General features: G+C 35.5%; 1 protein-coding gene and 1 long non-coding RNA gene across 5 annotated transcripts in view; one reads left to right on the top strand and one right to left on the bottom strand.

The window, feature by feature from the left end:
* LOC149807554 (excitatory amino acid transporter 3-like) overlaps window positions 1-15,407 on the bottom strand; it is a 74,423-nt gene extending 59,016 nt beyond the window's left edge. For 2 of the 4 annotated variants that reach the window (XM_089967670.1, XM_089967687.1), the window contains exon 1: window positions 15,015-15,407. The gene's annotated coding sequence lies outside the window, so the exon portion shown is untranslated. Of the gene's footprint in view, window positions 1-2,767; window positions 2,825-15,014 lie in introns of those variants that run through there. The other 2 variants (XM_089967697.1, XM_089967661.1) reach the window with 2 other exon arrangements.
* LOC149807555 (uncharacterized) lies at window positions 1,823-12,817 on the top strand. Its single transcript, XR_016422878.1, has 3 exons — window positions 1,823-2,114; window positions 7,588-7,753; window positions 11,296-12,817. It is a non-coding gene; the product is annotated as an uncharacterized LOC149807555 (long non-coding RNA).
* Window positions 15,408-16,338: the final 931 nt, after the last annotated feature.

The following is a 16,338-nucleotide window of genomic DNA, read 5'->3' as shown; positions in this document are numbered from 1 at the left end:
GTGGCAGTGAAGAGGTTTGCCCTGTTTGTTGTGTGTGAGCTTGTATATATTAGAAACAAACGCAGTTTGCGAACGACAGTGTATCTTGCTTTATATATATATATATATATATATATATATATATATATATATATATATATATATATGTGTGTGTGTGTGTGTGTGTGTTTAGAGAGAGAGAGAGGGAGAGAGAGAGAAGCAACACAATTGAATAATGTTACTTTAAAGAGCATTCAAGGGAAACTCAGTGATTAAATATCATTTCGATAATTAAGCTTCCTATATGTATTCAGGCCTAATTAATGTGTGCACTAATCAAATCAGTGAACTATTTGACGCATGTTTGCAAGATACAATTTATACAACTAAAGCGTTCTCAATTTAAAAAGTTAGGAAGTTTGAATCAAAATTTCATCTTACAAATACTCCTATTGCACACAGTAATTTGTCTCATTGTTCCATGGCTCTTAATTTATTTTACACATAGTTGTAATTGAAGCTAGCCTTGACTACATACATGGTAACGTTTTGTCATCCTTGAGCCACTGCTAAATTTTGAATAGGAGGTGTATTTCGGTTCTTTTACAAAGATGGGACCATGGCTACAGTTGTTCAGGGCCTGGCACAATAACAATGTTAATTGTCCAGCCATGTGCTACCCATGGCCCGCGACCTGGATTTATCTGGTCTCATTAACATCATACGTTAATGTTTCAGAAAACCTATGCACCGCGAGCCCATGCGGAAGTCACACACACCTGACTTTGTCTTGACGAAAGTTTTAAACTTATACATTTCGTGACCATTTTCTAGTTTGATTTATTATTTTAAGATGGCGTAAATATCTATGACGCTAAAGGTGTATGATATTGTGAGGAATATACTAAATAATTGGCTCTAAGGGCATCAAATTCTAAATTTCATCATCCGTATTTAGTGTAAATATCGTTTTACTGTTACAAATTCCTGCGGGAAAAAAAAAGATAAAAAAAACGACATGCAAATGTGCTTATGACATTATGTCTTATTATTCTTTTTGTATGACAATTTTAGGACCACGCATAAGGTTTTGTATTTCTGGAAATCTTATGGTTACTTTAGTGCCACATAGGTGATATACCTTGTTCAGATACTGTTTCAGATAAACCAGCAGTACACACTTTTGAACTTTATCGATATTAGTTCTCCCATCACTTCCAAAGCAACGACACGGGTCGAGATTTTTGCCATAAATGATGACATATCACCATTTGGAAAATTTAAAAAGTTATATATCAAACATCATATCAATGGAGCTTATATATATATATATATATATATATATATATATATATATATATATATATATATATATATATATATATATATATATATATATATAAAAGCTCAAACATCATATCACTGGAGCTTCTTTGATGTGTATGTGAGTAAGGTAACTGAGTATTTGCGTTTGGACCGCACAAGTGTAACCTATGGCATGACATGACCCTACGCTAAGATTGCTATTTTGTAAGATAAAGGGAACTCTGGTGAAAATACATCCAAATTTGACAGTTATGCTTCGGTGGTGCTAGAGACAAATTAAAAGCAAATTTATTAAATAGGTCCAAGTTAATATCCAAAATAAGAAAGATAGTCTTGGTTCATCTACGAGAAAAAATAATGCACTGGATGTATTATGCATAAAAAGAAAGAATGTGGAGAAATGAAGGAATTATGTAAAAATTTAATTTCTGTAGTAATACTTTGAAGTTTCCTAACTTTGTATTCGCAATGCGCTTTAAACAGTATCATTCAATTACGATCTTGAAATGCTCTTTGTCTTATATTTTAACATTTTATCCCTTAGACAAATATTTTGAGCTTGAGCTTAATGTATTGTCTCGTCTGTGAATTATGTTATCAGAGGCGAGATACAAATTTCACAATGTCAAGCCGTCTCTTGTCAAAATTTGGTAGGATGGTACTTCTGTCTCCTGTTTATATCTTTAGAATGCTGATGAGGAATATAGCTTCAATAGGGACCGCAAGATTAGAAGTAATTCTTGGGCATAAAGAGAAGAGTTCAGACGGAGGGGTGATTAGAGTGGATCAAATTTCTTGACTGCAAAACTGTAAGTATTACCCTCAAACCATCAACATTACCTCTGGATATTTGGTAAGGTTTTTATTTGGTTCGCTTTTAAAGGTATTTCATTACTTTTTATATAGCCATATCATGCACAGGGTCAAACCGAGGAAGCCGATTCAGGCTGACCTGGGAGGACATTGTTCGCGCAGTCCCTGGATAAACGAGTCCGACGCTCTATCAACGGAACTAACACTTACTTTTAAATTTGCTTAGGCGTTTAAGATATTAGGAAATCGATATCAATCTCCTTTTGTATTATGATCCTTCGAATCTACCGTGTCACCTTGTTTAGGTTCCCAATAACAGTCAAAGGGGATGTACATAGTGTGCATGATACTATAAACTGACATTAGAATGAGAGTGAAATTTGCTCGGTGACAACTGAAATTCGTAGTTTTGTGATTTTAAACCATTTTCACAACAGTTTAATCATCCGGTTTTTTATTGTTTCTTATTGTTTCCACATGGAAGTACTTAAAAATTTGTTTCCTTGCAGTTTGACTGTATTTGTAATATAACCGCCACCCCTCCCCACCCTACCAAGAAAGAAAAACAAAACACATAATACAATCACATGAAAAAGTAGATTAACGAAGTGTTCGATCATAAAATTGAAGGGAATAAATTCTGACTTACCCAACTACTGTGATAACTGCAAAACTTGACAACACCGATCAAATTGATAACACTATCAGTCATGTCAACTGGACTATATTTAATACGTGAGCCAATCAAAACGCTCGGTTTATTTACACTACATTCATAAAATACATCCAGCATTTAAATGGGTCAAGTTAAAGTAAGGATGTTGTGGTACGTTGTGCATATATTTAATAGAATATAAATTCACCTCTTTGTACACGATACTGAAATGATAATTCTTATGAACACATTACGTTGTCTATACAGGATGCATGTTCCACCCTGAGTACAGGAAAAAAAATACAGATAGGTGAGTTTGCATGACACTGTAATTTTGAAATCTCGTAGTTCGTTGTCTTCTTTTTTTGTAGAGTAATTAAAATTTCGATTTTCATATCATATAAAATAAATTATGGGAAAGGGAATCATTCTTTTTAAACATTAATTTATCACATCCGCGCATATAGCTCAATCTTCAACCAAAAGTGATCATTAAAACTTGAAAATGTTTGGAACGTTGCCATTGGCTATCACATAACTTATAAAATTAGATTGCGGGCTTCGAAAATACGCTATGATTCAGCTGATCAATGGTATAATTAAAGTAAGGATTGCGCGTTGGTTAAGGGTTATGTCCCCTTTTGGTCATGACAACATGTATATTGGCCATGTACCTTAACAAGCACAGCAGAAACTAAGTATAGTAATTAATTCCAGATGATATAAATATCTGGATTACAATATTGTAACACAGGTAAAAAATATTAAAGTTTATTCAATGCTTTACCTGTAAGCAATTACAATATGTTCTATGAAATTCAGTCACGTATAATTGAGTACAATGCATACAATACGCTGTGCTCATTTGAACTTACTGGCCTGAATACAAAGTGTATTGATGGAAAGGGGCAAATATTTGCTTACAAAATGGGTCCAACTGCATCCAATATAGACCCTGATCTTCATTCAAATAATGCACAGGCAGGTCTGGGTCTATGCAGTTTGCACTTGGACCCAACCAATAAGTGAGTATGTACGACATACTTTCAAGTTTGAACTCAATGTCTTTATTACCTCCGAGTGACCCCGCAAATAACAAACTTTGTGGTAACAAACGACATAGCCGTAAGGTACTAAACAAGTGATAGAGCCACGTAGTCCCCTTACTTTCTCATAAACATATGGGAAGAAATATTGACCGTCATATAAATTTTACTGAAGATGTAAGCAGTTATTCCTAAATCATGTAATAACATCCCATGCCAGATGTATAAACAACGTTCCGGCTATATGTTAATCAGTGAATAAAGTTGATTTGAATTTTCTTAATATATACTTGTTCATGGATTCGTGTCAGACATCACTTGTGTGAATTTACGTCTATGTACATTGCATGTAATCTAATATTTCTATTAATATGGTGATTTTGCGAGCGTGGATAGATCGATGGATGGATGGATGCGTGCGTGCGTGCGTGCATGCTTGTTTGTATGAATGGATGGATGGGTGTGTGCGTGCGTGCGTGTATGCATGCTTGTTTGTATGGATGGATGGATGGATTTATTGATGGATGGATGGAGTTTCATTAATATGATTCATACACTACACATACACACATACTCCCGAGCAATTTAATTAACAACCTGCTTAAACCCCCGACATTGCTGACTATAAATAATTAATTGATTACGTAGGATGGAGATACAAATGTGGAAATTAAGAAATCACGTCGCATAACTATATGTAGTGATGAAATATCGGTCGCTACAAGTAGACATGTACCGGAAGAAAAATAGGCATGTACATGAAGAAAAAATAGGATGTACCGAAGACAAGTAAGCAAGTACCGGAAAACAAATAGGCATGTACCGGAAGACAAATATGTATGTACCAGAAGATTAAATATGGGAGATAAAAAGGCATGTGCCGGAAGACCAATATGCAAATCAAGATTATGAAGAATTCCTAAACTTCATCAGAAACTTGATTTCTTCCGGATACAATTTAGGACTTGAGTTTATCCGATCCCAGTTATTAACAAACATAATTACCGAAGACGATATAATGCATTTCTCCGTACTTGGAAAAACAATAATAAGAAATGAAGTCGAGAAAAGTAAGGATAAGAGTAACAATGTTCCAAGAAGTCATTATCAGCCGCCAACCAAAAAATCTCCTTGAGCCAGTGGGCAGCTTAACAAGACTGTTCAAACATGTCTTCTTACTTATTAGTCAAGACGGATTTTCCCTGATCGAGTCGGTTCATACTTGAGATGTTCCATTAAAGACAATGAATTATTCAATACAGTATCTCACCTTTCGATTGTTAGCTTCTTCTATATTTTTCTACCATCACGTCATTTTATTCAGATTGATTACGATTTGTGTGTGCGCGCGCACACACACACACATCACATCACATCACAACACACACACACACACACACACACACACAACACAATTCAATGCAAAGAAAGACATAAAAGGAACGTAAGCCTTCATGTTTAAAGAAAAGGAGGAAAACGGAAAAGGCATTTTTGTGATACTGTGACGTAGACCTTCTAAACCCATATTGCGAGAGACATATAACAGGTGATCTAAGAAAACAGTTTGTCGTAATTTTTCTGTTCGTTAAGGATGAGCGCAAACATCTATCGAAATTTGCATATTGGTAGAAGTTTTCAAAGGACGTGTCTTGTGCTAAAGCGTCAAACATGTTTTGAAATGCTCTGGTAGTTTTACGGATTTTGCAGAAATTTGACAAAACTTTAGGTTTTTAACGAACATGCACAGATCTACGAACAAATTTAACTGTTTTCAAGTGTTCCATTCTATAATATGGATATACGTTACTGTGGAAATATCGTGGTATAACCATAATAAATGCTCTTACAATCACTTAAATGTAAGCTAATTTAAGAAGGGGCGGGGAAATCAGCCTGAGGTTTTTTCTTGTTGGTTTTTACAGGCTGGATTGGGCGGGTATCGAACCCGCAATTTGTTAGATTAAACGTCCATTACTCTAACAACTGAGTACCGAGACTCCTCCCCCCCCCCAAAAAAAAAAAGTTGACTTTGAGTGAGCACTCAAGTTCAAGAGATTCTTGAACTTATGCTCAGTCTCAAATGCACATCATATATGATGCATGGATTGCGTCTAGTTCTAAGATACATACAATTTTGGAGGGAGACTGAAACATGCAAAATCTTGTAAGCTGGGGCATTCTAACTTCGTTATAGTTCAACATAAAGGCATATCAAAGGTTTTGAGAATTTTAACTTGAGCTTGAATGTCGTGTTCAAAAAATGTTTTCGTGAATACCAGTCCAAGCCTTCTTGTTCTTATATTTATATTGTTACACGCACACGGCTATTTACTTGACCGAGCGGTTGTCAAACCCTGGCGCGATTCTCGCTAAAAGTCATAAGTTTACCCCAACTTTCCAAAGACTTCCATACAGCTTCAGTTGTAAATTAGAAAGCCCGACGTGTCCATTCTATACCTAAATTTTACTCTAATTAATGCAAGACCACAGATACAACAAACTACCAAATATCTATCAACCGCACATCTGCATGTTTTATCTTCATCATGTTTCCGTACCCAGGGCTGGCGCTACCATATAGGCAAACTAGGCAGCCGCTTAGGGCGCTGATTTCACGTTTTAATTTTTTTTAATTGTTTATAAATTTTGAAATTGATATTTTCCGGGGGGGGGGGGGGCGCCAGAATCTAGCCTTGCCTAGGGCGCCAGATAGTCTGTCCGTACCGCTAACCGTTCACGCCTTAGAAAATATACGAGTATCCCCTATTTTAACTCCGTCACCTTAGGCCAGTCAATGTATGCTTTCCAGGCACATTTCGCCAATATAACTGCACCACATTTGCCATTGCAGTCACACCACCAATGTACACCACTAGATCTTAATATGGACTATCTTACGACAGGGACATTCATTCGGTTTTGGCTTGATTTTACTATTAGTGAACCATGGCATCATGGAAGCTCACTAACACTTCACTCCGTGACGTTTGCTCCTAATAATTGGCTAATTATTTCGGGCTAGGAATATTTCCATTGCGCCGAATTCCAATAATCACACAAATAATGACACAAATCTAAGAATTCCTTAAAACGGGGCGCTATAACCAAATGCGCATACTCCATATTTATTACAATATCTTTAGAGGCGACGAATGGGTCAGTGACGGAATTTACCGGTAGGGTGTGGAGGGTGTGTCGTGGTACATTTGACCCTTGCACAAAGAGCAGCCAGTCAGGAAAGTTTTCGTATATGTGAATATTGCTCAGTGATCCTTTTCTACCTTAGGCTTCCAACCCAGATACTGTACAAAAAACCTGAAAGTTCATATTGATTTTAAAAAGCCGACAGCAGCCTTATTGAATCACTTTCTACATATATGCTTTATGTCAATCCCTTACATAATCCATCTGATATATATTAACAGCGACAAAGAATTTCACATGAACCAAAAGAAAGAATTTTGATACTAGGACTATATATATATATATATATATATATATATATATATATATATATATATATATATATATATATATATATATATATATATATATATATATAATATGAAAAATTCCAAAATTCCAGGACGTGTGGCGAGAACGGATGTTTAAAATGGAATCAGTGTTTTCTGTCTGCGTTCTTCAAGAAATTACATATAGATCTCTTGATATTTAAAAATATAAATACGCGATACGTGTCTAATTAATCAAGTTCAGCGGAACCGAGTTTGGCTTATATATGTCCTTTCTTTCGTACTAAATGTTTAGCGACCGCGTCTCACGACTTTAAGGGTCCAGTTTCGAATCTTACCACCAGATCAGCACGGGTCGTCTGCTTTTGGTGTGTCCATGGACATAGCACTTCCTCTGAGTACTAACAAACGTACTTGTGTTCGAGTACCGTAAAACTACAAAAGGCGAACACCATAATTTGGTAAGCAATGCATTGTTGATTTTGCTATTTCAATATTTGACAGATATATGAGACGGGGAGTAACGTCTTTTACTAATCATTATTAGGATTCTTGTGAATCTGGGACGAATAGTTCCATTTGCATTATAATTTTAAATATATTGTAGGTTCAAATCCATTATTTTTATTTCTTTTCATCAAAATATGAAAAAGAATACGACTTTCTTAGTTTCTGTTTGTAAACTGAAACGCTTGTACCTTCGACTGCACACTGACGCACGGTTGTATGCCTTTCTTCAGGACATAATCTGATCTTGGGGATTCAGGTACCAGACTTAGATTTCACCGACAAAGCTTAAGTCCAGACGTAAACATATTTATAGAATCTAGCAGTATGACTGGGTATAATTTCAATCTGTCTTAAGAGGACCCAATGCCGTATCCCAAGTCTAAACGGAAAGATCAAATATGGCGGTTTCTGCTTAGACTTATATGTTAATCTTCCTGATTATCCCACACTCGTTCTTATCGTAGTTCTTCTTCTTTTTTTTTTTTTTTTTTTTTTTACATCGTTAACGAATAATTGTGTTTAAAGGAATAAATGGCACAAAGGCTGGCGTTGGTATTACCTTTCCCTGCTCTGTATGCTAAAGTGATCTAATACTGTAGTAAATAACCCGCTAATGCAAAGATACAAGCACATGCAACTTCCGATACGCGCACCGGATATCAATTTTTAAATGTATACATATGATGCAAATGTAACCTGATATAACCGGGTCGGAAACCATAAGCCGCGTGAAGGCAATAGATTGCACTCTCCTCCATAATTGATTCGGTTTGTTACATACGGTTATTTTTGGGTTGTTTTTATTTCAAGAAGTAGAAGAGTACCCCCTTATTACACCATATTTCTCAGCTTCATAGAAGAAAGGATTATCAAAATAAGAGAATAGCGTAATAGTGGTGTCTGAACACGAGTTAACTGATGTCATTTATTTGTCCGTGCTTCGATGTTGAGAGGGTCAGGCATTGATTGTTTCGATTTTGACATTGACTGTTCACGTATCTGGAATGTTATAATTGACTGCGAAATGTGTTGAGATGAGCATTAATTGAGTTTAATATGACGTTGGTTTTCAAGAAGTTTTGAACCGTTCCGATGGTCTAAGTAGTTAGAGCGTCCGCCTCAGATGCGGGGGTTTCGCGGGTTCGAACCCCGACCGAGTCACATGAAAAACTTGTAAAAATGGTGCTAGCAGCTGCCTCTCTTGGCGCTCAGCATAAAGACGTTAGTGTTAGGACCGGTCGGTCTGGTGTTAGGATAATGCGAATGGGTTGTACATGATGCCACATGTCTGCGGCATGATTTCCGAGTGATAGACATCATTATAAACAATTCACTGCAGACGTCGTAGCGATAAGACTACGTTAAAAATCCAAATCGCGGATACTCATGAAGTTTCCCCATTTTGGGTCATGGTCTCGTTGTACTAGTTACTGAATCAAGCAATTCTTGTTTACAAAGGGTCGAGATACATTAATAAGTTGTTAGAGACAAAACTATTTCTATATTATCGTGATGTTGATCAATAATGGTGGCTGTTCAGGAACGCATCAAGGTCTTTGTGGCATAGTTTTACCCTACTGCAATAACGAACACAATCTACCCGACTTTACTTAAAATACAGTTCATTTAGTTTTCCGAAGGCCGGTACTTTTGACTGACTTGTAGATTTTTCTTAGATATATGTATAAATTCAAGGTGGTAAATGCAAACACTTTTTAATTCTGAGTATATGATGAAAATTTAAATTAAAAAACTAACATTTATATTTGTGTGCTCGTGATTATAGGAAAATTACCCAATATTACACTGTTGGACAAATAATTAATCTATATTTGATTAGATCAACCCACTTACAAGAGCGGTGTACTGAATACATTCAGTTACCATCCTATCAAATAAATTCGTTAAATGCATATATTTGTCATAACTCCCCGTAACATTCTTCAATCTGAATAAATGTTTTCTTTGGTGGCATTCTGAGAAAAGAGTTTACAACATAATATTAGATTCTTGCGGGAAAAAAGTGCCTGTTTGTTATGTATTTTTATACGAGTCTCTACAATTACCGATTTTAGTCAGCTGTATAAGGTAGTAAACCAATCCTGCTCTCTCAGGAGCTTGGCATATTGTTCATCTGTACGAACGAGTAGACCAATAATTTTCTTTGCGGAGCTTGGGATATAGTCCATCTATATGAGGTGATTTCTTCTATTCTTCTAATGTGATTTTTTAAAAATTAGATTTATCCGCTACAAGACATTAGGATTGCACAGAGCACGTAAAGGATAATAATTAAACCTACATTTTAACATTCACATTCAATGAAACAAGGTAATTTAGCCGCTGAAGTTAAACAAAACAGGCACTAACTTTGTGCCATCTATTTCCATGTTAAACCTTTGGAAATGCGCTATCAAAATTGTATGGTTCTTCCATCAATCACACAAAACTATAGGACCAACAAGGGATTTTGTAACCAGTAAATAAGGACGTGGCAAAAGTTACACTTTTCAGCTGTAATTAAATCTGCAAATGAAAACATTTTCGTTAAATAAAATTATAGTTGACGGCAAAACAATACTGCAGCATGTTGATACTCGAAATAGTATGACCGTCCTACCTTGTATGCACTACGCCTGGCTGCTAGACTAAGGCAGATGACGTTTCGGAGCTGAATACCGGATTTTGCAGGGAAGCGTATTGTAAACAAGTATGAATAATACATGGTCATATTAAAAAATATTTGGTGAATTTTTATCTACCATATTTACTTGTAAATCTCTAGAGGTTGCAACTTTCAATTTTCCTTGATATGAACAAGGATGTATTTATTATCGTTCGTTCACTACAGAAGTTCGGGAAGTAGGGTGAAAGGGTGGGGATGGATGAGCTGGAGACCTTATCACATATTGGTGAACTACACAGGATTCGGCAAAGCGGATGTGTGTATATATATATATATATATATATATATATATATATATATATATATATATATATATATATATATATATATATAATGTGTGTATGATTAGGATTTTTTGCGTAGCTTTTTAAAAAAAATTTCAGTCATATCACTACAATGTCTGCAGTGTGGCAGTTTATAGTGATGTCTAGCACTGGGGCATCATGCCGCGGACACGTAGCATGATGTCCCAGTTACGTTATCCTGACACCAGGCCGACCAGTCCTAACACTAACTTCTTAATGTTGAGCGCCAAGCGAGGCAACTGTTAGTACTATTTTTGTAAGTGTTTGGTATGACTCGGCCGGGTTTACGAACCTACGACCTCCCGCTTCCGAGGAGGACGCTCTAACCACTAGGCCACCGGAGCGGTATATATATATATATATATATATATATATATATATATATATATATATATATAAGACCAATTTTGACCGTTATGTATTGGCTTGAGATTAATGAGATATTTGACCTTGTACCGTGTCCTGCATATGATTATACATAATCGTATATTCTCTTTTACAGCGGATGCTGATGGCGGGCACTTGCTTTATGGTCAATTAATTTATGGACAAATGTAACAGAAGTTAGCTTTACGGCCAAGTATTTTGACCCCGGTGTAGAGTTTACCTTTGTTTGAACCAGGAGATGATAACCGACCTTGTCAAAAAAAAAAGGCGTTTACAACACGAACTGCGCCTAGACCTTTGGGAATATATCCGGGTTTTAGTCCGCACAAAATATATTTGTACCAGTACGGTTCTTACGCACAGCTTCGTTTATTTCACATTGTAGCACACCTACAAATGTGGTACAACCTCAGAATTTGCGGCAGTAAAATCAATGACTTACTGTCAAACATACTGACACCACTGTGACATAATGACTGTTTGAGTGACGTAGTGCTGTTGATACTTTTATATTATTGGTCGATACAATTTTTTAAGCGTTTTAGAATGATAACAACAGTCTCGTATTCTAATGATCAGAGGACGTTAATAGTGGTTTTATGTCGCAAATATTAGTTCTAAAGACTGGGTCGCAATGAAAACTCCCTATGCGACAGTAAATATTACCATTTATGATCACAAATCCCAAACTACAAGACGGTTAGTCCCTAAATATAAATCCTGAGCTGTTTAAATATCATATTTAAAAATTACAAGTACAAATAAACCATGTAATTCCATTATTTTATGCAGTTAAAGCTCCATCACATTTTCCACGAAAACTAAGATTTATTTCACCTGTGAACGCCTCTTACAAGAAAGGAATGCCTTGTTTTAAAAAACAGACTGCGGGTTGGTTGTTGGGTACTGTTTGTCATGTACAGTGATTGCATGTGGTTATTTGGTACATTGTGTATTGTGAACAATAGTCTATGGAATACCTCGACTTCCTTAGAAACGCACATTTCTATCACAAACAGTAACCTAAGAAACAGCAGCAACTCTCTATTTTTACAGGAATGAAATTGCACGAAGCACGTGTAAAACCATGCCCAGCTTGTTTATTAATGGAACAGTATTTGTACCGATCACAAAACTTTTGTTATTGTTTGTTTGTTTGCTTTTGTTTTGTTTTTTATTTTTTAAACTTGATTTTAATTTTATTTTTATAGCTCAATGGTTACGGTCCAGATTGTATTAAGATCACATGCATTATTTTGTGTGATGTGTCAGCGTGTGGTACAGCTAGCCTAGAGGTGTTTGGTTCAGGAATTTAACTCACGCATATCAAGGTAATACATAGCAGGTTATTCACTGTGACTTTAACGTCGCAAATATTTTGGAAGCATTAAACAGTTTTGAGTGATTAAAAATGGTGTAAAATATTTGGCTGAAGAAACGTGCATATCTTCATGTTTGTGTTTCACTTTCTACAGTACTATGAAGAAGGAATGATTTTATATTGCATGCACAAGGGAACATTACTAGTGCAAAGTATATTTGTGCTGGACGGGTTAAATAGCAAGTTTTGGCATGAACTACCCATTGCAAACTGAGTATTTTCTTATTATTCTATATTTTTACCTTTACCATCGTTTTTATGGTTAGCTAGCTATTGCCCATCCCAGGAAGAAAGTGTTAAATTTTCAAGATGAAATTAAAAAATGTTTTAAAAAATAAAAAGTTGGGATGAGCGAGTTTTAAACAGTGTTAACAAAAAAATACAAAAGTAAAATATTGGGATGCCGCCGCTAGTTGTGAACTCGGACCTCTTGTTTGTTAGCCGGGACACACAAACAAATGCTGGTTTTATGTATAAGATGATTTTGCAGGAAATGGGTCAGTTTATGATCTACTTTCCACTTCATGAAGGCAAAATTTGACACAATTATTGTCTCATTAGATATGAAAAACTTCCAATTTTGTTCATTTAGGTCTTTCATGGAGTTGAAAATCGCGATCTTTTGGATTTTCACGTATTGTGGGAAGGGGATTAGTGTGATTCACGCGTGTGTGACTCTAACGAAGTAATCACAGAAGGATCAACTTTCATGTGTCAATTTGTATATTTGTTCGGTTTCTACATTCTCTGACAAATTTTCGAAAGCACATACATGTCATTGGATATAGAGAGTTATTGTGATAGCTCATTGATTCAAATTTGAGTTGTTCCATTCTCGACAGAAGCCGAAGCAAAATACTTTTTTCTTACCTTTGTTGTCCAAAAGTACTCTCAATGACGGCTTGAGGTTAATTTTGAGAAGCTGTAGCATAAATAAATAAAGCTACTCGTTGATATTATTGGTTATATAACTCAGTCAAACAATCCTATATCATAGGACCTGCATTATGTTACAGTCATCGTATCAGTGAAGTGCCGCTATTTATAAATGACGAAGCTGGTTTAATAATAGCGTCGTGACATAACTAGTCTATGAAAAATTAATGAAAAATTTGATCTTAAATCCGGTTGCTGGTTTTTCATTCTTTTTTACTTTTTTTTAAAAAAAATGGGATTTAGCATATTACATTTTGCATGAATGAAATCCAGATACTGAACATTGACCTAATTGTGTATATTTAGAACATTTATATCAGCAAGACCTCCAATATCTATTTATAAAGATTAAGACATATTAAAGACATTGACATTGAGACATTTTAAAGACATTATGAAATTTTGAAGACATTAAGATTTTAAAGACATTATGAAATTTTAAAGACATTAAGACATTTTAAAGACATTATGAAATTTTAAAGACATTAAGACATTTTATAGACATTATGAAATTTTAAAGACATTGGCATTGAGACATTTTAAAGACATTAAGACATTTTAAAGATATTGACATTAAGGCATCTTAAAGAAAACTAATTTTGTTAAGGCGCTGGACCTTTGAATATGCCCGGGAGCGTGCATTGGGTGGAACTTCTGTAGAAATAGAAACTGGGGTGTGTGGATGTTTGAGGAGTGCGGTGCCTCCTATGTGAATCCATCAATAAATCTGTTACTAGGTTGTGTCTTATTTAACGTATCTCATTGTCTGAACCGTAATAGATTTCGTGTTATGTTTCATCAACTAGGTAATGATGTATGCCCTAGTATAGTTACCCTTAGTTTAGTAGTAATTTTTGTACATGTATTTGGTTGAGAGAAATTAAAGGCCGTTCAGGTGGCCCAGTTGTTAGAACGTCGGCTTCGCATGCGGGAGGTCGCCAGTTTGAACACCGACCGAGTCATAACAAGACTTATAAAAAATGGTACTAACTGCTGCCTAGGCGCTCAGCATTAAGAAGTTAGTGTTATGACTGTTCGGCCTGATGTCAGGATAGTGTGACTGGGTGGGACATCATGCTATATGCCTTTGGCATGATGCCCATGTGCTAGATATCACTATAAACTGCCACACTGCAGTCATCGTAGCGATATGACATAACAATTGTTAAAGCTTCCCTAATAATCCAAGTCTCTCTCTCTCTCTCTCTCTCTCTCTCTCTCTCTCTCTCTCTCTCACACACACACACACACACACACACACAGAGAACAATTAAAATATTTGTAAGCTGACATGTTGGTTAAGATGCAGATTTATATTCAGTTGAAATCTCAAAGTGGATCTCAAGTTTCTTTTATGGAACATTTAAGATAGTGACTTCTTTTGCATGTCTTTGTTTTTCCAAATTACAATAGAAAGAAACAAATGCATTTTAGGTACAATATCAGAGTACAAGTATAAATTTATAAGTACTATTTGTATAAAATAGATGAAAGTAAAGTGGGAAATTTCCACTTACTGTATTAGTCTGCTAATCCTCGACCTCTTCAATCCTCAGTCCGAATTTTTACGAATAACAGAGTATTGATATTTATGTTCACGACCTGGTCAGGTCTAGCCAATCTTTGACAGCTTCAGTCTTCAGTCAGAATGTATAAGAATAATAGAGTATTTATATTTATATTCACGACCTGATCAGGTCTAGCCAATCCTCGGCAGCTTTAATTCTCAATCCAAATTTATACGAATTAAAGCGTATTGATATTATATTCACGACCTGGTCAGGTCTAGATAATCCTCGACAGCTTAATCCTCAGTCCGAATTGATATCAATAAGAGAATATTGGTATTTATATTCACGTCCTGGTCAGGTCTAGCCAATCCTCGTCAGCTTCAATCCTCAATCCGAATATATACGAATAAGGGAGTATTGGTATGATATTCACGATGTGGTCAGGTCTAGTGAATGACTCAGTGTGTTTACGACAGTTACAGTGACCAAAAGTAGATTATTGACTTCATGATTATATATAAACATTCTAAATGTAAATAGGCTAGCAAATGTAGGCACGTAAGGATCCCATTGTATGTCATGAACTTTTTAATATATCTACATATTATTGATTTTATAATTGACTGTTAACGTATCCTCTTGTATGAAGTAGATATTTCCGATTCGTCAGCTATACTGTCCAAATATACAATTGCAGACGCTTTTCGTGACTTCGTCATGTGGTTTCAGTTTTCGGAAATAATGAGTTAAATTTAGTTTTAACATATAATGATTATGAATAATAATAACAAAACAAAGTATTAGATATATTTGTATTAGATCCTCCATTCTTCCATATAAAAAAGCAGCCATTGAATGTAAATAATTAGTATGATAAATAGATATATGGAAATATCGATGCATAAATTTATGGACATTTTGATGGGGTGTGTGGGAGTGAAGTATGATCTTCCCCTCTTCTTTTTTTCATCGTTATCGAGGAGATGATCGACCACGGTGTTATTTGCCGGATCGAGTAAACAATAAAACAAAACATGAAATTAAGGGATGGAATAAAAGAGACCTAAGCAGAGATAAAGAATACAATCACATGAGCCTCCTCATGTAACATACAAGAATTTAATCAGTTACATAAACAAACATGATGCGCGAATGATTCGCCGTTTCTCCGAAACAGAGTTAAAAATTAGGCGAATCTCATTTAGCCGTTCTGCTACTGACAGAATAAATTCCATCATATGATTGAGTAACATTTCGAACTCAGATTGTCGGCATGACATCACCTGGTGTTTCCGGTCCTTCCCAAAACACTGCTGGTGATCGGTCGACG

Source organism: Sinohyriopsis cumingii, chromosome 1 (genome assembly GCF_028554795.1).
Source record: "Sinohyriopsis cumingii isolate HCF-2022 chromosome 1, ASM2855479v2, whole genome shotgun sequence".
Taxonomy (NCBI): Eukaryota; Metazoa; Mollusca; class Bivalvia; order Unionida; family Unionidae; genus Sinohyriopsis; species Sinohyriopsis cumingii.
The sequence above is the reverse complement of the archived record's forward strand: the minus strand, read 5'-3'. Positions and strand labels throughout refer to the sequence as shown.